The following is a 25,642-nucleotide window of genomic DNA, read 5'->3' on the forward strand; positions in this document are numbered from 1 at the left end:
AGCTCGGCGGTTTTCTGAGTTGCAGACCTTGTTTGGCAGGGATTCCTATTTACAAAATCTGGGGTGTCAGTTCGGATGGTACCACAATTTCTTTCTAAGGAGGTGTCATCCTTTTTTTTACTGTGACGAACTTGCATTGCATTTTGGCGATTCACTGGTGTGCTACCAAACGCTATTTTTTCCAGGCTTCTTCTCTTTTTGTGACATTTTTCCTTTTTTCCTTTATCACCATGGACCCCTGATGAAGGTTGTCCGAAACACGGACCGTGTTGGGTCCCCTGCCTGGTAAAAGGTTTTTAGTTAAGATTTATTTGTCCAAATAAAATTTGCCTGCACCATGTACAAGTCTGCAGTTTTTTTGGTTTGTTTGCTCTGGTTTGTTTTTTCACTGCAGACGAAGTTGGACTTTTGGTTCTTTTTCTGGTTTGATCCTTTCTTTTATGACACTCTCACTTTTCCTTCCTTCTTCCTGGGAGGAGAAATGGGGAGACGTGCTATAGAAACATAGAAATAGACGGCAGATAAGGGCCACGGCCCATCTAGTCTGCCCACCGCAATGACCCTTCCCCACCTAACTCAGTGAATAGATCCCACGTGTCTATCCCATTTGGCCTTAAAATCAGGCACGCTGCTGGCCTCAGTGACCTGAAGTGGAAGATTGTTCCAGCGGTCAACCACTCTTTCAGTGAAAAAGAATTTCCTGGTGTCACTGTGCAGTATCCCTCCCTTGATTTTCCACGGGTGCCCTCTGGTTGCCGTGGGACCCTTGAGAAGGAAGATATCATCTTCCACTTCGATGCGACCCGTGAGATACTTGAACGTCTCGATCATGTCTCCCCTCTCTCTGCGTTCCTCGAGTGAGTAGAGCTGTAACTTATCCAGCCTTTCCTCGTACGGGAGATCCTTGAGACCCGCGATCATCCAGATGGCCATTCTCTGGACCGACTCTAGTCTCAGCACATCTTTTCGGTAATGCGGCCTCCAAAATTGCACACAGTACTCCAGGTGTGGTCTCACCATGGATCTATACAATGGCATAATGACTTCAGGCTTACGGCTGACGAAACTCCTGCGTATGCAACCTATGATTTGCCTTGCTTTGGAGGAAGCTTGCTCCACTTGATTGGCAGCCTTCATGTCCTCACTGACGATCACCCCTAAGTCACGTTCTGCTTCAGTTCTTGTTAGGATCTCGCCATTTAGGGTGTAAGTCTTGCATGGATTTTGGCTGCTCAGGTGCATGACTTTGCATTTTTTGGCATTGAAGCTGAGTTGCCAGGACCTAGACCAACGCTCCAGTAGTAGTAGGTCGTGCATCATGTTGTCGGGCATTGAATTTTTGTCTGTTGTACTCTTGGCCACTATATTGCTTAGTTTGGCGTCATCAGCGAATAATGTTATTTTACCTCGGAGCCCTTCTGCCAAGTCTCTTATGTAGATGTTGAACAGGATCGGGCCCAGGACAGAGCCCTGTGGCACTCCACTGATCACCTCCGTCGTTTCGGAGGGGGTGCCATTCACCACTACCCTCTGAAGCCTACCCTCAAGCCAGTTCCCAATCCATTTCGTCAACGTGTCGCCCAATCCTAAAGAACTCATCTTGCTCAACAACCTGCGATGTGGTACGCTATCGAATGCTTTGCTGAAGTCCAGGGACTCCCCAACATCCAGCTTTCTCATCACCCAGTCAAAGAAGCCGATCAGGTTGGATTGGCAGGATCTCCCCTTAGTAAATCCATGTTGACGGGGATCCCTTAGATTCTCCTCGTTCATGATCGTATCCAATTGGCGTTTGATTAGATTTTCCATTAGTTTGCTCACTATTGATGTGAGACTCACCGGTCTGTAGTTTGCTGTCTCCATCTTGGAGCCTTTCTTATGAAGTGGTATGATGTTAGCCATTTTCCAGTCCAACGGGACGTTACCTGTACTAAGGGAGAGATTGAAGAGCGCGGATAGCGGTTCCGCCAAGACATCACACAACTCCCTGAGCACCCTGGGGTGTAGGTTGTCAGGCCCCATTGCCTTGTTAACCTTGAGCTTTGACAGCTCGCAGTAGACACTGCTGGGCGTAAACTCGAAATTACTAAACGGATCAGCTGAGTCAACCCTTGTCTGCAGCTGAGGACCAAGTCCCGGCGCCTCGCGGGTGAAGACTGAGCAGAAGTATTCATTTAACAGTTGGGCTTTTTCCGAGTCCGTTTCTGCATAGTCTCCCTCTGGTTTCCTGAGGCGTACTATCCCACCTGAGTTCTTGTTCCTGTCACTGATATAACTGAAAAAGGATTTATCTCCTTTCTTTATGTTCCTTGCTAAAAACTCCTCCATGCGGAATTTGGCCTCCCTAACTGCTGTTTTGACTGCTTTTGACTTGGCCAGATAGATTTCCCTGGAGTCCTGTTTATTCACTGCATTTTTTGAAAGTGCATAGCGTTCTCCGCAAGCTAGGTTTCTAACGACTTTTAGTTGTTAGATCACCTTTTTGTATTATTCAAGGGACGCCTCAAACGTATGGCGGCGTCCAGAGCCTCCATCGCTCGATGGGTCCAGGAGGACATTCTTTACGCTTGCTTGATGGCAGGGAAGTGGTTGGCGAAAGAACTTCATGACCATTCCGCTAGAGCGATAGCTACTTCTTGGACCCGGTCCAGAGGTTTTTTCCTTGGAGGAATTTTGTCTCGCGGCTACTTGGTCTTCCGAGAGTGCTTTATCTCAGCATTACCGGTTGGATGTGGGGGCGCATGCGGTGGATGCGTTTAGTGCTTTGGTTGTTGCGGAGGCAGCGTTTTCTTCCCCCCCAGATTGAGGATTGCTTTGCTACATCCCATTGGTCTCTGGATTCATCTGCTGGTGTTGCTAAGGAAGGAAAAATTTATGTTCTTACCTGTTAATTTTCTTTCCTTTAGACACAGCAGATGAATCCAGAGCCCCACCCTTTCTGGATATTGTTTGTCGGTTTTGAAACTTTCGAAGTTTGTTATTATTGATGGTTGTATTCTGTATTATTGCCTTTTGAGATTTGTTATGGGAAATAAATTTTTTACATGCTATGCCTATTGATGGTTATGGATGCTTGGGCAAGGAGCTATACTGAAGATACAGGAGGAGTGCCAGCCAATAGGACCACCTGTTAATCAGTTTCTCTATCTCCGCCTGCTGATAGATGTGTGCTATCCCATTGGTCTCTGGATTCATCTGCTGCGTCTAAAGGAAAGAAAATTAACAGGTAAGAACATTATTTTTCCTTATTTTTAATAGGCATTCCAGGAGGCAAGGTTTAGACATGCTTTTGAATTAAGATAGACGATATATCAAATGTTCATTAAAACTTGAAACTATTTTCAAAAGTATACATGTTTGGATTTAAAAAAATACTACAAAAGAAGCAGGTGCAAATGTCCAGGGTTGGGTTTTTTTTCTTCCTTAGACACATTTTCAAAGCTAAAGAGTATTATTCTCCTTTTGAAAACAGGTGCAAATGTCCAGGGTTGTTTTTTCCCTTAGACACATTTTCAAAGCTAAAGAGTATTTATTCTCTTTTTGAAAATGGGTGCAAATGTCCATGGATAACCTTTAACCTTTTGGCTACCTAAAGTAATTGGGACAACAGGCTGCCACTTCTAGCTGAGTAGAGGGTCCTCTTCTGCAACCATAGCTGCTATCTAGGAAGTATAGCCACAGAGACTGCTATGCCTTGAAGATTGCTGTTCTTAAAAAAGGTTGTCTCAAGGTAATGTACTTAGTATTTATAGTATAAAGCAGTGTTGTCCAACATCTGTCCTTGAGGGCCACAATTCAGTCAAGTTTTCAGGATATCCCCAATGAGTTTGCATGAGATCTATTTGCATGCACTGCTTCCATTGTATGCAAATAGATCTCATACATATTCATTTCCCAATTCAAAATATTTGGGACCAAACACTTCAGAATTCTGGCTTCAATTAATTATATCAATCATAAACAAAGAAGCCACCAAAAATAATTACATCAATGTTTTTATTGGGGTTTTTTTTAATTAAAACTTTTAAATACAGTATTTGCTTAACTATAAATTTCGACATCACATTTTATCACAGTGAGAATCCTTCCCTTCCTCCATATGATACAGGACTGTGTTTTGCTATGTTAGTATCTTCAGGAGCTGTGACCAGGAAAGGCTCCCATACTTGTTACAATAACTTGTAGATTGTGACAACAGTCTGAGTAAGACCTTAAAAAATGGTCCTCATCGCACTCTCCCACTGAAATGACTAACCAACCAATTTTGGTCAAAGTTGGTTGGTTTGTTAGTCATTTCAGTGGGAGAGTGCAATGAGGACCATTTTTTAAGGTCTTATTCAGACTGTTGTCACAATCTACAAGTTATTGTAGGGAAAACTTCAAAACATTAGTATCAAAGAACCCATAAGATCCAAATTTTTTTTTTTTTTTAAAGTAATTCACCACGCTAAGTCTCAATCAAATAAGCCTTGAAATTTAGCAATTCTGGCAGGTTTTCCCCAAATGTAGAGAGAGGGTCCATCCTCTCACAAGACAAGAAAACAATCTCTATGTTGTATGACAAGTCCTAGCTTTATGGAAGAAGGCATGGCCTGACTCCTGAGCATCCACAGCCCTGCTAATCAATCAGCCAAAACAGCTCCAGTCAGTGGAAGGAGAGGAGAGAGCGAATCGTAATTAAGGCAATCGGATGCAAAGTCTTGGCCCAAGAGGAGCCAAGAAAAGGATAGCATCGCTTTGCCATGACCACCAGTATCTTGAGGGGAAGGAGCATGGAGATCAGTCATAGCACTGATCTGGTCACGGTGCATACCACATTGTTCAACATCTTCCTTACTCCTGCAGTAAGGCAGAGGGGGCACTTATGGGAGGAAGCAATCCTTAAGAAAACTGCTCACCAATGCAGATGCAAAGAGAAGCTCCTCGATCTTTGATTCACCAGATAATTTTTTAATTAAATGTTCTCTGAAAGAGAAACTTTGTGAGAATATGAAAAAAATCATGATTACCAGCTTTTTATATTTAACCAAACTCTGCACAAAGAACAAGAGAAAGTGAGATGCTTCCCATTATGTATTTGGTTATAAAACTGATTAAAACCAATCATACTAAAGATCTGTGTTCTTCAGTGCAAGACCCGGGACCCATGGTAGACCCTGGAGACTTCTGAGGTAGCCCTTATCATAATTCCCCCTGTTATCTTCTGCCTTTGTCCCCAAGTTCATGACAGAAAGAGGGAAGTAGAAATGGGGAAGAACTGCATGCTTGAAGAACAGAAACTTTGGCAAAAATAATGAAATCAAGGTAAAGGTATGCAGTCTTCACAAGTTATAATATCAATACCTCGAATCTCCCAACTTATCCCCGAACACCACTCAAGGCAACCAGAACAACTGCTACAAGGGGCCCTCATGAGCATGTGAGCATCCTGGGTGGTGCAAGATGATGCCTTTTCTCTGCTGATGCTGTCTTACGTGTCCATGTTCCCTCAGCCCCTCGTCCTCTACCTCTGCCCCTCTGGCAGTCCTTTAAACTTACCTTTACAGCTGGCTGCACTAAACTAGAGAGCTGCACGGGGATGACTGGAATCCCGCGGGACCCACGGACATCCTGCGGGTTCCCCCTTTGGGTCGCGGGGATCCCGTGGGGACGCCTCTGAGGGTCACGGGGTTCCTGCGGGGCTGGATGTACTCAGTCGCGCTGCTCTTCTTCTCTCTACCTGCTCTGCTTGCAGCACAGAGCCGAATGGAAGTCTTCCCGACGTCAGCTCTGACGTCGGGAAGACTTCCGTTCGGCTCTGTGCTGCAGGCAGGGCAGGTAAGGAGACGGAGAGTAGCCTCGGTTCGAGTGGCTACCAAGGGAGGGGGAGGTCCGCCCCGGATGTAGCACAGCCGGCCAGGTCCCCTTACTTTTGTGGCGCTTCCCCGACCGACCGACCGAAAACAGCCCCGGTCTGACAATCCTCCCTGCCCTGTAGCCGCGAATTTAAATTACCTTCTTACAGCAGCTGTAAGACATGGGGAAGACGGGGGGTGGGGTGGAGAAGGACGCTGAAAGGCCATGGGGAAGACAGAGAGGGAGAAGGACGCTGAAAGGACATGGGGAAGCAGAGGGGGGAGAAAGACGCTGACAGGACATGGGGAAGATGGGGGGGAGAAGGACGCTGAAAGAAGAGAGAGTAGGGAGAAGACGCTGGCAGGGAAGAAGACAGATGCCAGACAATGGGGGAAGTCTCCTACAACTCCCTGGTACCCACTGACCCCAACCCTACTCTAATGGCCTCCAGCGCTATCCCTGCCGACAGACTCTGGTCTACCTTTGAGCATGTATCCGAATCTCTTACCCTTAAAATCTGTCTCAAACTGAAATCTTGCAATTGTTCTTTAGACCCATTTCCCTCCTACCTCTACGAGGAAATATCCTCTCAGGCCATCTCTTCCATCACCAAACTCTTAAACTCCGCCCTGCATTCGGGCCTATTCTCCCCAGAAATGGGCCATATCGTCTTATCCCCTCTTCTGAAAAAACCCGACCTCGACCCCTCTTTACCATCCAGCTATCGCCCAATAGCAAATATCCCTCTCCTAACTAAGATGCTTGAGTCCATCATATCGACCCAACTTTCATCCTACCTTGAGAAATTCTCCATTCTCCTACCTTACCAATATGGCTTTCGCCCCAATTTTAGTACCGAATCCCTATTGATCTCCCTAATCTCCAAGATTCAACAACTTCACTCCCACAACAAGTTCGCCGTCCTCCTGCAATTCGATCTTTCTGCCGCTTTCGACGTCGTTCACCACGACATTCTAATTTACCAACTCTCTGAGATTGGCATCTCCTCTACAGTCCTTGAATGGTTCTCAAAATTCCTCCGTTCCCGATCCTACATTGTCAACATGAAAGGCACCTCATCCTCTCCCTGGACACCAACCTACGGAGTCCCGCAAGGTTCTCCTCTATCGCCTATTCTCTTCAACATTTATATGTCCTCTCTAAAACTCCTCCATCTATCCCCCCTTGAAACAATTTACACCTATGCTGATGACATCCTTGTCCTTCTTGAGACTGACTCAAACCTCACTAATCTCTCAGAGAACATTTCCTCTTGTATCTCGAACCTCCAATCTTGGGCCCAGACCGTCCAAATGAAATTGAATGAATCCAAGACAAAGCTTCTTTGGCTCGGCCCAAACTTAGCTCAGCTACCCACCTCAATCCCGCTGTCCTCTGGCTCCACCCTGCAGCTTGAATTCTCCAGCAAGGTCCTGGGTGTCATTATCGACTCTACTCTGTCCTTCAATGACCACCTCAACTCCCTGGTGAAAAAATGTTACTTCAGCCTTCACATGCTGAGGAAAGTAAGATCTTGTTTCCACCAAAATCATTTTGCCGTTCTCGTCCAATCTATCATCCTCTCCAGACTGGACTATTGCAATTCTATCTTTATAAGCCTAACAAAGAAAAACCTTCACAAACTCCAACGGATTCAAAATGCCGCAGCCAAGCTTATTTTTTCAAAAAGTAAATTCGATCATGTCTCACCGCTCCTCCTCAAGCTTCACTGGCTTCCGGTAATTCTCAGAGTCCATTTCAAATGCATCTGCCTAACCTTCAAGATCGTCCACGGCATCCTCCCTCCACTAATTCCGCTTTATCCCAGGACAAGCAGGCAGGTATTCTCACTAGTGGGTGATGTCATCCGACAGAGCCCCGATACGGACATCTTGCAAGCATGTCTTGCTTGAAGAAACTCAGAAGTTTCAAGATGCCCGCACCGCGCATGCGCCAGTGCCTTCCCGCCCGATGGTCCGGGTGTGTCTCCTCAGTTCTTTTTCTTCCGCGGAGCTGAGAAGTCTATCTTCAATTTGCGCCCATTGAATCTCTTTTTTTGCCTTCTATTTTGCCGCGGGTTGAGTTCTTTTGGCTCTCCTGTGCATTTATTTCTTTCTTTGATTTCTTTTTAAAAAAAAAAAAAAAAAATTTTTCCGTCCGATACCGGGTCGGCCGCGTGGCTGGGGCCCCGCACCTTCAACCTTGCGGCGGAGCTTTTCCGGCCTATGTCCCGGCCGATTACCGGTTTCAAAAAGTGTAGCAAGTGCCAGCGCGCGATTTCGCTCACGGACCCTAATCGACGCTGCTTACAGTGTCTGGGACCGGATCACTTCCCGAAATCGTGCCGGCCTTGCTCCACTCTGACGGCGAGAGCGTTTAAGCGCCGCTGTCTATTGTGGGAGTCCATGTTCAAGATGGAAGCTTCATCGGACCCTGCAGCTTCGACATCGACGGGTGCTTCGAGATCCTTCAGCGAAGCCCTCTGCCTCCCCGGCTGCTTCGGGCCTCCTGAAACCGGCATCGTTCACACCGGTTTCGGCCCCGGCTTCGGCACCGGAGCCTTCCTCCGTCTCCTCGGAGCAGGTATCGACCCCTTCAGTTCCACCGGTGGTGCTCAAGGTGCCGAAGACTGGCAAGCAGAAGCACGCAGCACCGAAGGAGCGCGGAGACCATGCGGAAGGGCCCCCTTTTGGTGCGGATCCCTCCATATCGGCTTCGTTGCGGTCCCTTCTGGAGGCTCAGTTCATGGAGCTCATGCAGACCATGGGTCCTCGACTGATTGCCACCATCCAGGGTGACCTCCCAGCTTTGGCTTCGAGGGGCGGACCGCCCCCTCCTCCTCCTCCTCGCCGCACGACCTCGTTGCTCAGCGAGGAGGAGCGGCAAGCGGTGTCCGGGTCCTCGAGGAGGTCCTCCGTTAATGCTGTGCCTCCTTTGGAACCGATTCCCTCGAGGAAGGCCTCCCTTAGTGATATGCCTCCCTCGGAACCCATCCCCTCGAGGAAAGCCTCGTTTAGTGACCTGCCTCCCTTGGAACCGATTACTCCGCCCCATGACTCAGTGTGGCATCCACCTTCGGGGCCACCCAGTCCTGGGCATAGCAGGAAGCAGGACGAGTTCTTCCGAACCCCCTATCAAGCCTGGGCGGCGTCAGGGGAGGCACCGACTCTTCCGCCTCTGCGATCAACGGCATCGAGTCCGATCTGCTCCTTGGAGGCGTCTGACCCAGTTTCTCACAGACGGGCTCGATCCCCTTCCAGGCATCGATCCAGACATTCTTCGAAGCATTCCTCTCGGCACTCGACTGTCTCGCCTCAGAAGAAGTTGCTTCGACTGGGTCTCCTCCTCCGGGCCCGGAGTTCGAGGACCCCGAGGGTTTCTACTCGTCCTGTTGCTCGCAGGCCTCTCTGGAGCCTGAAGCCTCTTCTTCTTCTAGTCCGTCTCGCAGACCGGCGACGGCGGACCAACTGTCCTTTTCATCGTTCCTCAGGCAGATGACATGGACATTACTCTCGATGCTGGGTCTTGATATTCCAAGGAGTACCTCGATACCATGCACTTGCCTCGTCCTCCGACTGAGTCCTTGCAGCTTCCCCTGCACAAGCTCCTCGACCAGACCTTCATGCGATGCTTCGAGTCTCCTTACTCTATCCCTGCGGTCCCTGGTAAATTGGATGTGCGGTACCGCACGGTGCATCATAAAGGCTTCGAGGGTCCTCAGCTTTGTCACCAGTCCCTCCTGGTCGAATCCTCACTCAAGCGGTCTCATCCTGGCCAGGTCTATGCTTCAGTGCCTCCGGGCTGCGAGGGCAGAACCATGGATAAGTTTGGTCGACGCATCTATCAGAATTCGATGATGGCGTCTCGAGTCCTGAATTACAATTTCCACTTTGCAGCCTACTTGGAATTTTTTCTACCTGTGCTTCGGAAGTTCACACCATACATCGAGTCCCAGGCTAGGTTTGAGTTTGAGGAAGTGGTTGCTTCGCTGTCCCAACTTCGGCTTCAGTTAATGCAATCTGCCTATGATGCGTTCGAGCTCTCAGCCCGAGCGGCGGCTTGCTCGGTGGCGATGCGCCGGTTGGCCTGGTTGCGGACCATTGATATGGACCCGAATCTTCAGGACCGCCTGGCGAACGTCCCGTGTGCTGGGGCGGATCTTTTTGACGAATCCATCGAGACTGTCACGAAGAAGTTGTCTGACCACAAAAAGTCCTTCCAATCTATCCTTCGGCCGAAGCCTAAGCCTCAGCAGTCTCGACCTTCTCGTCCGCCGTTGATTTATCAGAGGCGTTATCAGCCAAGGCAAACTCCACCTGCGAGGCAAACTCCACCTGCGAGGCAACCGGCGAAGCGTCAGCCTCCCCAGAAGGGTCAGCCTAAGTCTCAGTCGCCTGCTGTCCCTAAGACCACTCAGCCTTTTTGACTGTCTCGTCGAGGGCATAACCAACCTCGTTCTGCCTCCCCCTGTTTTTCCCATCGGAGGGCGCCTCCATCATTTTTATCATCGCTGGGAGGCCATAACAACCGACCTCTGGGTCCTTCATATCATCAAGGAAGGATACTCTCTTCATTTCCATCGGGTCCCTCCGGACCACCCTCCAAGAGAATATCCTTCCAACTTGACTCAGACCGCCCTTCTTCTTCAGGAAGCTCAGGCTTTGCTCCGGCTTCGTGCCATGGAGCCGGTTCCAACGGACCAACTGAACCAGGGGTTTTACTCCCGGTACTTCCTTGTTCCGAAGAAGACGGGCGACCTGCGACCCATTTTGGACCTCAGGGTCCTCAACAAATTCCTAGTCAAAGAGAGGTTTTGCATGCTGACACTTGCTTCTCTCTACCCCCTCCTCGAGCAGAACGACTGGTTATGCTCTCTGGATCTCAAGGAGGCTTACACTCATATTCCCATTCATCCGGCCTCTCGCAAGTTCCTCAGATTTCGGGTGGGACATCTCCATCTGCAGTATCGAGTGCTTCCATTCGGCCTGTCTTCGTCCCCCAGAGTCTTCACCAAATGTCTGGTGGTGGTGGCCGCGGCCCTCCGGAACCAAGGTCTTCAGGTATTCCCCTACCTCGACGACTGGCTGATCAAGGCTCCCTCGGCCTCGGGGGTCCTCTCAGCGACCCTGTCAACGATTCTGTTCCTGCAGAGTTTGGGATTCGAGATCAACTTTCCCAAGTCTCATCTACAGCCGACCCAGTCTCTTCCCTTCATCAGGGCTGTCCTGGATACCATACGTCTCAGAGCATTCCTTCCTTCTCAGCGCATGAATGCTCTTCTTCATCTCTGCCAGTCTGTGTCTTCTCGCCAGACCATCTCAGCGAGACACATGATGGTCCTCCTGGGCCACATGGCCTCTACAGTTCATGTGACGCCGTTTGCCAGACTCCACCTCAGAATTCCTCAGTGGACCCTGGCATCTCAGTGGACTCAGGTATCGGATCCGTTGACTCGACACATCACAGTCACTCCTGCTCTTCGGCAGTCTCTGCTCTGGTGGATGACCTCTTCGAATCTATCCAGAGGTTTGCTGTTTCATTCTCCTCCCCACCAGAAGGTTCTCACAACCGATTCCTCGACCTATGCCTGGGGAGCGCATCTGGATGGGCTTCGCACTCAGGGATTCTGGACCTGTGCGGACCGACTCCATCAAATCAATCTTCTGGATCTCAGAGCCATCTTCAATGCTCTTCAAGCTTTTCAACATCTGCTTCACAACATGGTGGTCCTCATTCGCACCGACAATCAGGTTGCCATGTATTATGTCAACAAGCAAGGGGGCACGGGCTCGGCCTCCCTCTGCCAGGAAGCTCTCAAAGTCTGGGATTGGGCGGTTCGCCACAACACCTTCCTCAAAGCTGTCTACATTCAGGTGAAGGACAATGTCTTGGCGGACAACTTAAGTCGTCTCCTCCAGCCTCACGAATGGACACTCCACTCCAAGCCCCTTCATCAGATCTTTGCTCAGTGGGGAACGCCTCAGATAGACCTCTTTGCGGCTCCCCACAATTTCAAGCTGCCTCAGTTTTGCTCCAGGATCTACGCTCCTCATCGCCTCGAGGCAGATGCTTTTCTGCTGGATTGGGGGAATCGCTTTCTGTATGCGTTTCCGCCATTCCCTCTCATTCAAAAGACTCTAGTCAAACTGAAGTCCGAACATGCCACCATGATTCTGATAGCTCCTCGGTGGCCCAGGCAACCTTGGTTCTCCCTTCTACTTCAACTCAGCAGCAGGGAACCGTACCTATTTCCGGTGTTTCCTTCACTGCTTACTCAGCATCAGGGGTCTCTGCTTCATCCCAACCTGCAGTCTCTCCACCTGACAGCTTGGTTCCTCTCAACGTAACTCCGCACCAGTTTTCCCAGGCGGTGAGGGATGTCTTGGAGGCTTCCAGGAAGCCTGCTACTCGTCAATGCTACTCCCAAAAATGGACTAGATTTTCTTCATGGTGTATTTCCAATTCTAAGGAGCCTCAGCGAGCCTCCCTATCCTTTGTTTTGGACTATCTTTTACATCTGTCTCAGTCTGGTCTCAAGTCGACATCTATACGTGTCCACCTGAGTGCTATTGCGGCTTTCCATCAGCCTCTACAAGGGAAACCTCTCTCTTCTCATCCTGTGGTTTCCAGATTTATGAAAGGACTTTTTCATGTCAATCCTCCTCTCAAACTGCCTCCAGTGGTTTGGGATCTAAATGTTGTCCTTTCTCAGCTTATGAAACCTCCTTTTGAGCCTCTGAGCAAGGCTCCACTAAAGTTTCTCACTTGGAAAGTGGTTTTTCTGGTGGCCCTCACATCTGCTCGCAGGGTCAGTGAGCTTCAGGCCTTGGTGGCGGACCCACCTTTCACAGTATTCCATCATGACAAGGTGGTCCTCCACACTCACCCGAAATTCCTGCCTAAAGTGGTCTCTGAATTTCACCTCAACCAATCCATTGTGCTTCCAGTGTTCTTTCCAAAGCCTCATTCTCATCCTGGAGAATCAGCTCTTCACACTCTGGACTGTAAACTTGCTTTGGCTTTCTACTTGGATCGCACCAAACCACACAGAACTGCTCCTCAACTTTTCGTCTCCTTTGATCCAAACAAGTTGGGACGACCTGTATCGAAGCGCACCATCTCCAACTGGATGGCGGCTTGTATCTCTTTCTGCTATGCCCAGGCTGGATTACCCCTTCCCTGTAAGGTCACAGCACATAGGCTCAGAGCAATGGCAGCCTCTGTAGCCTTCCTCAGATCGACACCGATTGGGGAGATTTGTAGGGCTGCAACTTGGTCCTCGGTTCATACATTCACCTCTCATTATTGTCTGGATATTTTCTCCAGACGGGATGGGCAGTTTGGCCAAACTGTGTTACAAAATTTGTTCTCCTAAGTTGCCAACTCTCCCTCCATCCCATTGAGGTTAGCTTGGAGGTCACCCACTAGTGAGAATACCTGCCTGCTTGTCCTGGGATAAAGCAATGTTACTTACCGTAACAGTTGTTATCCAGGGACAGCAGGCAGCTATTCTCACGTCCCACCCACCTCCCCTGGGTTGGCTTCTCTGCTAGCTACCTGAACTGAGGAGACACGCCAGGACCATCGGGCGGGAAGGCACTGGCGCATGCGCGGTGCGGGCATCTCGAAACTTCTGAGTTTCTTCAAGCAAGACATGCTTGCAAGATGTCCGTATCGGGGCTCTGTCGGATGACATCACCCACTAGTGAGAATAGCTGCCTGCTGTCCCTGGATAACAACTGTTACGGTAAGTAACATTGCTTTCTTGGAACTCCTCAAATCCTAATACCACCAGACCCACCCAAAAATTGAAGCTATCCTTCCCCTCACTAAAAGGTATCTCCCTCCCAGGAATACTGGGTACTTCCCTCCACTTCAGACTCACCGAGCTCTGGAACAACCTCACCTCCCCCCTACGGAACCTAAATGCCCTCCAACCCTTCCGTAAGCTGCTGAAAACCTGGTTATTCTCAAAAATCTAACTCTTCCTCCTCTTTTGACATTCTAGCCCTCTAACTTCCCTCTACCCTCTGACCCTTATCTAGTTCTTACCTTGTAGTTCCTTTCTCATTACAACTCCTGTAAACCGTGCCGAGCTCCACAACCATGGAGATGGTGCGGTATATAAACCTAAGGTTTAGTTTAGTTTAGTTTAGGAAGCGGAGGGAAGAAGATGGGTGCCAGACCAATTTGGAAGGGGGAAGAAAGGGAGAGGCACAGTAACAGAGCAAATGGAAGATGCAGAAGGAAGAGAGACAGTGGATGGAAGGAATTGAATGAGAACATGAGGAAAGCAGAAACCAGGAAACAAAGGTAGGAAAATAATTCTATTTCTTTTTTTTTGCTTCAGGATAAAGTAGTATATTAGTTGTGTTGATAAAAATTTATAAACATTAGAGGCTCTGGTAGAAACCCGTTTACAAAGTATGTATTCTTCCCAATTAATATTTCCAAATTAATAAAGTCTTTTTGCTTATTTGTAAATGGGTTTCTACCAGAGCCTTTAATTCAGTAGCATAATTAAATGAAATAACTATTTCTGAAGTTTATAGGGACGGGCGGGGACGGAGGGATTCCTCGCGGGGACGGGTGGGGACGGGTGGGATTCCTCACGGGGACGGGTGGGGATGGGTGGGATTCCTCACGGGGACGGGTGGGGATGGGTGGGACTTTGGCGGGGGACGGGTGGGATTTCTGTCCCCACGCAACTCTCTACACTAAACACACATTGCCTGCAGCTGGTCCAGGGCCTTCACTTTGATGTCTTCTGCTGCCACCCCCACCAATCTGAAAATAGGAAATGGCCTCAAAGGGAAGGCTCTGGGCCAGTTGCAAGCAACATTTATTTAGCCAGCTGCAAAGGCAAGTTTAAAGGACTGCTGTGGGGGGAAGAGGAAGAAATGCCAGGATTGTCAGAGAAGGAGGAAAGTGAGATGCTGGACTTGGGGTGGGGGGAGGATGAGGACAAGAGTGAGGGATACATGTTAGACTGTTGGAAGAGAGGGGACAAGAGAGAAGTTAACATGCTGGATCGCTGGGGAGGGGAAGAGGAAGAGAAAGATAGTTTCAAGTTTAATAAATTCTTTGATTTGATCGCAAAATCATATTTCGATGCGATTTACAGCAAATAAATCGAATAAAAATAATAAAATCCACATACATCACATAAAACACTACTAGACATTAATACATTAGGGAAGAGGGGAATATAAAATACAATATTAAAAAAATAAAACAGTAAATAAAATCAGGTATAGGTTTAATATACTCAGGGTGGGAAACAAGTACCCACATACATTCTGGACCACCCAGATACATTCTGGACCACCAGGAAGGAGTGAAGAAGCAAGAGGGACATATGCTAGACCAGTGGTCTCAAACTCATGGCCCGCCAGGTACTATTTTAAGGCCCTCTGTATGTTTATCATAATCACAAAAATAAAATAAAACAGTTTCTTGATCATATGTCTCTTTAGCTATAAATTACAATATTATTATTAAGACTTTATCCAAAAGGAAAGATTTATAAAAGATTTATGAGTTTTATCTCATGCAAAATTGTCATTTCTTTAATAAGACATTAACTATATTTTTTGAGGCCCTCCAAGTACCTGGTCCTGGAGTTTGAGACCACTGTGCTAGACTCTAGGAAGGGGAATAGGAGGGCAGGAAGAGAGGGAAAGATAATACACAGGAGGGAAGATAGAGATTAAAAAATGCTGGCTCCTAGGAAGGTGGTAGTGAGTTGTAGTAAGAAGGGAAAAGTGAAGAGAGAAGCTGGACATGGGGAGGGATAGAGATACAGAGGAAAGATGAACAATGGACATGGAGAAAATAGAAACATGATGGTAGATAAAGGCCAAATGGCTCATCTAGTCTGCCCATCTGCAGCATCCACTATATTCTCTCCTCAAGAGATCCCACATGCCTGTCCCAAGTGGACACTGGTTCTAGCAAGAGAGTTGAGAAAAAATATGCTTAGTAAGCATCCAGGTTCACTGTAGCCAGCACTGGGCAGAATGTGTTGGCTATAACTGAGCAGTTTAAAGGTGGATTGTTTCCCTTTTAGCTTCTGACAAAACACTGAATTTGGTATGTTGTGATTGCAGAAGTACTAATTTTTGCAAACTTGTGGAGATTTTTTTTATCTTACTCTGCTTAAAGCCATTTGTGAAATGAAAGTTATAATTTATTATTACTATGATAAGTTATTTATGATATTGTTTTTTGGTGTTAAGACTGTTGGGATATTTTTGGCCTATTTTGTGGTGTGAGTTGGGCTAGAAAAGTTTTCATCTTTCCCTCTCTCTCTTTCCCCCTCCCTCCTCATTTCCCTTCCCCTTCAGAACTGGCATTTCTCTGTCTTTTCCCTACCACCAGATATAGCCTTCTGAACTTGCTATGGAGCACTGGCAGTGGCAGCAATCAAAACAGGCTGTCTCTGGCTGACCCCTCTGATGCAACTTCCTCATTTGTGCTGCTTCTTCTGGCATCCTATGGCAAGTTTGAAGGACCATAGCAGGGAGGGAATGATACTGGACCCACAGGGTAAGGGAAGAGAAGTGGGGAGAGAGAGAAAAAACCTCAGGGAGAGGATAGGGGATCAGGCCCCAACCTTAATTTCTGCTCTGTGTCCTTCAGTGACTAACACTTTCCTTGCTACTGTAAAACCTTTATTAACTGAGATTAGGTTCTATTTTATGAAAAGTGACTAAGGTGCATTTCACTTTCACAGGATGGGGAGAAAGTCTGTATCTTCCAGACTTCTCACTTCTACTTCATATATTTAGACTTTAAATTACTGAAGCATATCGAATATTTACATAGTAGACATGCAATATATGGCTGACAGATAGTGAAACAGTACTATTTTAAATCAGCAGCTTCACTACAAAATCAGGCTCATTATACTTGTTTTGTCAGATCTTCAAGAAATACCATTTGAGTCCTTTCTGATGTCTTCTTGATTGCAAAAATAAATCTTTAACAGAAGGTTATATACATTTGTTACATAGGAGTCTTTCTGTTGAACCTTTTCCAGGGTGCTGTCGGAGAACTGAGAGGGAAAAATCAGTTTTGGGTGCTCTAGAAGGGTAAGTTTATTTTATTTGCTTACAACTATATCATTTTTATTTTTCAACCCCTTATGTATAATTTATTATCCCAGGACAAGAAGGCATATATTCTCATTGATGGGTGACGTCACCACGGAACCCCCGGTACGGACCACTTTAAGAACTTGGAAAGTTCTCAGCTGCCCGCACCGCGCATGTACAAGTGCCTTCCCGCCCAACATAGATGCGCGGTCCCTCTGTTTTCTAGTTTCCTCGGAGCTAAGAAGTTGCTTTTCAATTGCGTGCGTTGATTTTTGCTGCCTTCCCGCTCATGCAGCTTTATTTTATACTTATTTTTCTTCATATTTTGTTTCTTTATCTTTTCTTTTTCATTTCAAGTAAAAAAAAATTTTTACTTTTTCGCGATCCCGGCCCTGCAGGGCCTGTTCCAAGCCTCAAGCCTCGATCTTCAATTTTGCTGAGGCTATTTTTTCTCTCCATGTCCTGACCGTCTATGGGTTTTAAAAAGTGTGAACGGTGTGCTCGCTCTATTTCGTTCACGGACCCGCATCGCTGGTGTCTCCAGTGTCTAGGGCCAGACCACAGGGCTGAATCCTGCACCTGTTGTTCTTCTCTTCAGAAGAGGACCTTCAGAAACTGCCAGATTCAACAACGTTTGCTGTTCGGGTCTGATATGGAAGGTGATTCGGCATCGGTCCCGGCTTCGAAATCCATGCCGAAATCGACTTCACATCATTCGACATCGTAGGATTCCCCCACGGAGTCACAGTCCGTGAGTAAGCTGGCTAAGAAGCCTTCCCCTACCCTTACAGGTCCTCAGGTCACTACTGCAGTGAGCCAAGTCCTGACGACCTCGAGGCGTTCTAAAAAACGCTTGGCTTCGATAGAGGTGAGTGCCTCATCATCAGCCTCCTCATCTCTGGAGCGGCACTAAAGGTACCGGCGAAAAGGCAAGTGGTACCGGTGCAGGTCTGAGCTGTCCATCCCGGCACCGACTTTTGTTGGGCCAGTCTTTACTGCCCCGACACCGTCTCGAAAAATTTCTTCGGTGCCGACAGTTTTACCTTCGGGTGTAATGTCGGATTCAGCTCGACATCGTTTTTCTTGTACATCTCCTGAAACGATGTCGGTCAAATCAGGCAAATCATTGAGAAAGCTCAAACATATCGAGCCCTCGACACCCACCTCCCTCTTCCACCAATGAAGGACTCGGATCTCTGGAAGGACTCTGAGGAACCTATCCTGTCAGAAGATGAGGCTTCTTCTGATGGTGATGTTTCTTCTAGAGAGCCTGTTTCGAAGCCTGAACAGACCTCTTTCTCAAAACCTTTGAGGGAAATGTCAGAGGCACTTTCCATCCCTCTGGAATCTGATTCTAAAAAATCTAAAGTATTTTTGGATGCATTAGATTTTGAGCAGCTTCCTAAAGAGTTTCTTAAGCTCCCTCTTCATGATATTCTCAGGGAGACTTATTATAAAAATTTGGAAACTCCTTTGACTGTTCCAGGGGCTCCTCGTAAACTGGACTCCCTTTACAGAGTGGTGGCTCTTCCTGGGTTTGATAAGCCTCAGGTTCCTCATGAGTCACTTCTGGTGGAGTCAACACTCAAAAAAATCTGCAGGTGCCAGTGTTTACGCTTCTGTCCCTCCTGGCAGAGAGGGTAAAACATTGGACCGTTTTGGTAAGCGTTTATTCCAGAATTCCATGCTCGCCAATAGGTCTGGAAATTATGCTTTCCATTTTTCTTTTACCTCAAAAACTTAATACAACAAATGTCTGCTCTACAGAAATACTTGCCTGAGCGTAAAATTCCTCTTTTACAACAGTATGTTGCTTCATTGTTGCAATTGAGGAAGTTTTTGGTTTGCTCTATTTATGATACCTTTGAGATTACATCTCATGCTACCGCCATGTCTGTAGCTATGCGACGTTTGGCTTGGCTTCGAGTATCTGAGCTGGATGTTAATCATCAAGATCATTTGGCCAATGCTCCTTTTTTGGGCGATGAACTTTTTAGTGAGTCTTTAGAAACAACAACCCAAAAGCTCTCAGCTCATGAAACCAGGTGGGATACTTTGATTAAAAACAAGAAAAAGCCTCCCCTGCTCGTCGTTACAGGCCACAGCCTACTTACCAGTGTAGGTTTGCTGCTAGACCTTTGCAACAATCTTAGTCTCAACCTCGTAGACAACAGCAGAAACAACCGGCTGTACAACCTAAACCTCAGCAGCCTTTTTGACCAGTTTCTTCAGAGCATAGCCAATCTCAGCATTTCTCAACCATTGCCCCAGCCCATCGGGGGTCATCTTCAGTTGTTCATCAATCATTGGGAACTCATTGGGAAATCATTGGGAACTCAGATCATTGGGTCCTCACCATCGTTCGTCAGGGTTACACTCTTCATTTTCAGACTCTTCCTCCAGACTGTCCTCCAAAAGAGTCTGCTTTGGACCCTGCACAGTCCTCCCTTCTTCTTCAGGAGGTGAAATCTCTTCTGCTAAATGCCATTGAGGAAGTTCCTCTAAATCAACAGGGAAGAGGTTTTTATTCCTGTTACTTCTTGGGGGATAACTATTACCTGCCTGGTGAACGAGACCGAGGGACTGTTTCCTGCCCTTTGGGGACGCTGTGCCTTCATTGAATTTGCTTGCTGGTGACTTTTGGAACCGACTTCCATGCAGGCACCTGCGGAGACGCCGGGACCGCGTCATCGGGGTCCTTTCCCTTTCCTCTAAGCGACGCTGCAGTTGCGGCGCGGCCGCAGGGTGTGGCCAAAGGGGCGTGCCCTAAGGGGCACACCAAGCCCCTTGGGAGCTCCTTTGGAGCTGCGTGGAATGATTGAAAAGTTTGGTACTTTATTATTTAATTTTGGTATTTTTTTAGATTTAAATATTTCCTTTATAATGGGAAAGAGGAAAGTGAAACTTAAGAGTTCTACTCCAATTTTAATGGGCCCGATTGACCGTCATTTGATACCAGCTAATGTTAATCCCATGATGGCTTATCCCGCGTCAACATCGGGGGCATCTCTTAGTCCCTTGGATAGAACTCCTCCTCTCCCTCCGGTAACTTCTTCCGAGGCCAACCCATTGGGTAGGCCTACTGAGTCTCTGGTTGACTCTCAGCAAGGTATGGCATTAGCTCTGAATTTTGGAGCAATGCCTAAGGCCATCTCCTTTCAAGAGGAGGCCTTAACCATGCATGAGATTTAAGAGACTCCTCAAGAGATTTCCCTTAAAGATCTTTGGTTGGTTAATACTCGTGTTGAGGGATTGTTAAAGTCAGTAGCTATTCAAAATCAAAATTTATCACAGGAAGTGATTCAAAAACTGGAAAACAACGATGCTAATGTAAAAATTTTAGATAGACGTATTACAGCAATTGATTCACAGATATTGTGTCTACAAACATTTTCCACATCTACAGTCAAGGATTCCCATGTAGTGCATTCTAAATTTGAAATGTTTGAAAATCTTTTGAGAGTTAAAAATCTGTGTTTAGTTAATTTTCCAAGGACTCATTTATTATTACCTGAAATCTCTTAGAAAATATTTTAAAGAAATCCTTGGTTTGGCTAACTCAGATATATTGCCTATATCGATATGTTATTATGTTCCACAAAAGAAAAAAATTACTTCTGAACAAGGGATAGAAGAACTTGTTCCCACAGAATTTGACCTTACAGGTTTTTTAGAAGATTCGCGGGACACTATCTTGACTAGAGCTACTTTATTAGTAAAATGTTTAAATGAATCTGATAAAACACTGATTTTGAAAACCTACTTTCAAAATAAAAATAAAAAATTCTGTGGGGACAATGTTTTGGTTTTCCCTGATGTTGCTAAGACAACACAGTTTAAAAGAAAGGCGTTTCTAACATTGAAACCTTGTGTCTTGGCAATCGAAACATCTTTCTATTTAAAATTCCCTTGCAAATGTTTATTACACAAAGATTACATCTTCTGGGATCCTTTACAATTATAACAGTTTTTACTGGTTCAAGAAACCCATAAGTCATTATAAATTGAATTTAGTAGCTACTGTCTATAGGAGTTAATTTGAATGAGACCAGGAATAAAAGAGAATTTAGATTTTTTTGCAAAAAATATTTACTTGAAGTATATTTCTAGAAATTTTTTTTATTATGTTTGTAAATTTTCTGTTTAAATTAAGTAATCTTCCTTAATGTGGGCTTGATGGAAATTGCTGGTTGTTTTTAGTATTATAATAGCAGTTTATTTCCTTTCTTTTCTCTGTTTATAAATTCCATTCTTGTATTTTTTGTGTAATGTATAATTTTGGAGTCACCATATATTAAGCTTCCAAAGGTTACGTTCGTGTGAGACCCCTTTTAAGTGTTACTGGTACTCGGGGCAGTAGTTTTAGTTCTTCCAGAACTAAGGAAAGTTATTCCATTTACTTCATAGTGTCTAAGACAGGGGAATTGGTCAGACAGGGGCTGGATCTCATTCTGGTAAATTAGAAATTTCCGGAGCAAAACTGTGAGGATATTTACAATTTCCCTATGGACTCCGAATTTGCAATATCTTCGCTTGGCTCTCATCGAGCAGCACTATCAGTTTTGGCAGATGCCATTTGGCCTAGTCACGGCTCCATGAACATTTTAGAAAATGAGGGCAATAGTGGCGTTTTGGTGCTTTCTTTCTTAGACGACTGCTTGATTCAGATGTCTTCCAGCCAGGTCAATTTGTCAGACACAAACGGGTGATTTCTTTTATTTGAACTTCTTTTCATCAATTCTTTGGATATGAATCTTCAAATTTCCAAAGAGCTTTTTTTTTCTCCTGTACTAATTATTGGAATATTGGGGAATGTTGTTCACGTGGGAGAAGAATGTGTTTCTTCCCAGAGACTGGGGCAACAGGTTACAGTCTAAGGTTTGCCCTCTTCAGTCACCAAGAACAAGATTCTGTACAGGTTCTAGGATCTATGGTGGTGACTCCACTGGGAACTTTGGTTCGCTTTCACATGAAAACGCTACAGCAGTTGCTTTTGTTCCAGAGGTTCCCGGTATCTCAAGGCTCCAATTGTAGTATCTAGTAGGCTCCTCAAGCATCGCTCAGTATAGTTTGATGGCTCAGTGAGATTAATTTTTCAAAGGCATGCCTCTGTGTTTGATGGACTGGCTCAAAGTCACCAAACATCCCAGGCTGTCTGGTTAGGGGGCTCAGTGCCTTCAATCCTCAGCGCAAGGAGTCTGGTATTAAGAGGAGACTCAGTACTCGTTCATTCTTCTGGACTGAAGCATGGTCAGGCTACCGTTTCAGGAGTTTCAGACCATTCTTCTGGAATGACGATAAAGGTCTTTTAGAGCAGTGTTATGATGGTGGTATTTCTTTACAGCCAGGAAAGTACGTGATGTACTCAGTTGGCGAGTAAAGTAATGGTTTTACTTCAATGGGTGGAATCTCATCTTCCTCTTCTGTCAGCGCATCATTTTATAGGACAGGAAAAGGGTTTAGATAGACTTTCTCACCACAAAATCTGAGCATGGACCGTCTATTGTATGTTAAAATGTACAGTGCTGTGTACGCCTTTCAGTGCTTTAGAAATAATAGTAGTAGTAGTAGTAAAATATTCTACATCCTGGAAATTGGGAACTATTTGCTCAGGCGTTCCAGCTCTTTGTATAAAGGTGAGATCTCCTAGAACTAGACCTCATGGCCTCATCTCGAAATTCAAAGCTTCCTAGCTTCTTCAGCAGACGCAGGGAGTGGCAGTCGGAAGGGGTAGCAGCATTACTTCTTTCTTGCCTCTGGTTTCTCTTTTTAAGTGTTTTCCCCTGGCTGATGATTGGATGGCTATGCCATCTCAAGCTCGCTTTCGGGGCACAGTAATTAGAGAATCTCTGGATTGGCTGCACCGTCCTTGCTATGCGGATCTGATAAGTCTTTCAACGGCCGAACTGTTGAGATTCCTGGTATCTCCAGATTTACTCGTCTAGGGTCCGATCAACATGGATATTCGTCCTACTTTGGTATTACGACCTAGCTTTTGAAATGTCATGGCTGACGTGTAAGGGTTATGTGAAGCAGGTTATTTCTTCCCTTCTCCAGGCAATATAAACGTCTTCACCTGTGGCTTATGCTTCCATTTGGAGGCTTTTCCTTTCTTGGGTACTTTTCAACATTGGCACCCTTCCAGAGTTCTATGTTTTATAGTCTTTCTTTTTTGGCACAAGCGTACCAAGGGCTTAGCGTTCAATTCCCTTCAGCTTCAAGTGGCCATCTTAGCTTGTTACAAGGGCTAGGTATCTTGCGCTTCGCTTAATTCTCAGCTTCATGTATTTCAGTTCCTAAAAGGAGTATAATATATTCATACACCTCTTAAGAAGCCCTGTCCAGAGTACAATCTTAAGGTACTTCTTTGCAGTTTACAGAAGACTTCATTTCAACCTTGTCTTTTGAGACTCTAAAAGGCTGTGACGTTGAACATGGTGTTTCTTGTGGCCATGGCTTCAGCTCGGCAGTTTTCTGAGTTGCAGGCTTTATACGGCGGGGATTCTTATTTACAAATTCTGGGGTGTCAGTTCGGACAGTACCACAATTTCTTTCTAAGTTGGTATCATCCTTTCTTTTATGCCGCTCTCACTTTTCCTTCCTTCCTGGGAGAAGGAATGGAGAGGCGAGCTTTTCTTCACTGCGTTTTTTAAAAATGCGTAGCATTCTTTGCAATCTGTAGGTTTCTAATGACTTTTAGTTGTTTAGATCACCTCTTTGTATTCTTCAAGGGACATGATAAATGTATGGCAGCGTCCAAAACCTCCATTGCTCGAAGGGTCCAGGAGGACATTCTTTATGCTTACTTGATGGCAGGGAAGTGGTTGGCGGAATAACTTAATGACCATTCAGCCAGAGCAATGGCAGCTACTTGGACTCAGTCCAGAGGTTTTTTCCTTGGAGTTTTGTCACACAGCTACTTGGTCTTCCAAGAATACTTTATCTCAGCATTACCGGTTGGATGTGGGGGCGCATGCGAGGCTGCGTTTAGTGCTTTGGTTGTTGCAGAGGCGGTGTTTGCTTTCCACCCAGATTGAGGATTGCTTTGCTATATCCCATTGGTCTCTGGATTCATCTGCTGGTGTTGCTAAGGAAGGAAAAATTATGTTCTTACCTGTTAATTTTCTTTCCTTTAGACGTAGCAGATGAATATTGCAGGTGCAGCAGATGGATATTGACTGTCAGTTTTTTCTTTTGCAACTTTCGAAGTCTGTTATTATTGATAGTTGTTTTCTGTATTATTACCTTTTGAAATTTGTTATGGGAAAGAAGTTTTTTACATGCTAAGCATATTGATGGTTACAGATGCTTGGGCAAGGAGCAATACTGAAGATGCAGGAGGCGTGCCAGCCAATAGGACCACCTGTTAATCAGTTTCTCTATCTCCACCTGCTGGTAGATGTGTACTATCCCATTGATCTCTGGATTCATCTGCTGCGTCTAAAGGAAAGAAAATTAACAGGTAAGAACATAATTTTTCCATCATCTTGATTGCTCTTCTTTGATCCTTTTCTAGTGCTGCTATATCTTTTTTTGCGATAAGGAGACCAGAACTGAACACAAGAATCAAGGTGAGGTCGCACCATTGAGTGATAAAGGCATTATAATATTCTTAGTCTTGTTTACCATCCCTTTTCTAAAAATTCCTAGTATCTTATTTCCTTTCTTGGCTGCCACTAGTGAGCTTTGATCCACATTTGGCCTCACAATATCAGTTTCTCCGAGTACTTTTATAATATTACATTTGTTACATACTGGAAAATATATGATAGTAGCCTGTAGGAGCATTTTTTTTAATACACTCCCTCCTGATGGCAGGCCTGCCTCTTCAAAACGGCAGGCCTTCTTCTTCCTGGTACATCCTGGGAGGAGCCTAAGACTTTGATTGGTTCAGATATCTAAAGCACCTTCCTGTTTGTCTTCTGAATATGGTACGGAGTGGCGGGTCAGGGGTGTGTGGAGGGGGTTTGGGTGGCCGAGGCTGGAGGGAGTGGGCAACCCTCCTGCTGATCTTCATGGGGGCTGTGTGTGTGTGTGTGGGTCCGGGTGGCTGAGGAAGGAGGGAGTAGGCATTCCTCCTGCCTTGCCCTACCAACTTTTTTAAAGTTCTGTGGTGGGGGAGGGGGGTCCTGGCATGACTTTTTTTTTTTAAATGGGGATAGATATTGTATGTGTGTAATACATGCACAATATCTGTGTCCATTTAAAAAAAACACAAAAAAAACAAAACTGCACTTTTTTTTAACACTACCTGCATCTCTAAACCTGTCAGAGATAAAATCCAGCATGTAATTTTGTGCCAAAAAAGCAGAAGAAGCTGGGGAATTTATGATCTTGATGCATATACGAGTTAAAGCCTTGTAAAATACATACTTATAGAGTACAAGCTCATTCACATGAAACGACAGTAGTTCAGACCCAACACGGTCTGTGTTTGGGTGTAATAGCCTTCTTCAGAGATCCTAAGAATTGTGAAATAAAAATCTAAATGTTTAGAAGAATATGTAATATTGCTTGATTAAAAAGGAATAGGCAATCTACAAAAACACCATCTAAAGTATACAAAATTCTCCAGACTTTTATTATTCATTTTTTTCCATGACACAGATATTTTGCATGTGTTACACATGCAAAATATCTGCCCCATTAAAAAAAAAAGAAGATAGGCAGGCCTGTCCAAAAAATGTGCACTCCACCTCCCACACACATAC

At 45.8% G+C, this 25,642-nt stretch overlaps 1 protein-coding gene across 3 annotated transcripts in view; it reads left to right on the forward strand.

The window, feature by feature from the left end:
• The window catches only part of SMIM14 (small integral membrane protein 14), a 106,446-nt gene that overhangs the window by 15,505 nt on the left and 65,299 nt on the right, over positions 1-25,642 (forward strand). Inside the window, exon 2 of one of the 3 annotated variants that reach the window (XM_033947299.1) lies at positions 16,851-16,928. The exons of 1 other annotated variant lie outside the window; for it this stretch is intronic. The gene's annotated coding sequence lies outside the window, so the exon portion shown is untranslated. The remainder of the gene's footprint in view (positions 1-16,850; positions 16,929-25,642) is intronic. One more of the 3 variants, XM_033947289.1, reaches the window with a different exon arrangement.

This window comes from Geotrypetes seraphini, chromosome 1, assembly GCF_902459505.1.
Source record: "Geotrypetes seraphini chromosome 1, aGeoSer1.1, whole genome shotgun sequence".
Classification (NCBI taxonomy): Eukaryota; Metazoa; Chordata; class Amphibia; order Gymnophiona; family Dermophiidae; genus Geotrypetes; species Geotrypetes seraphini.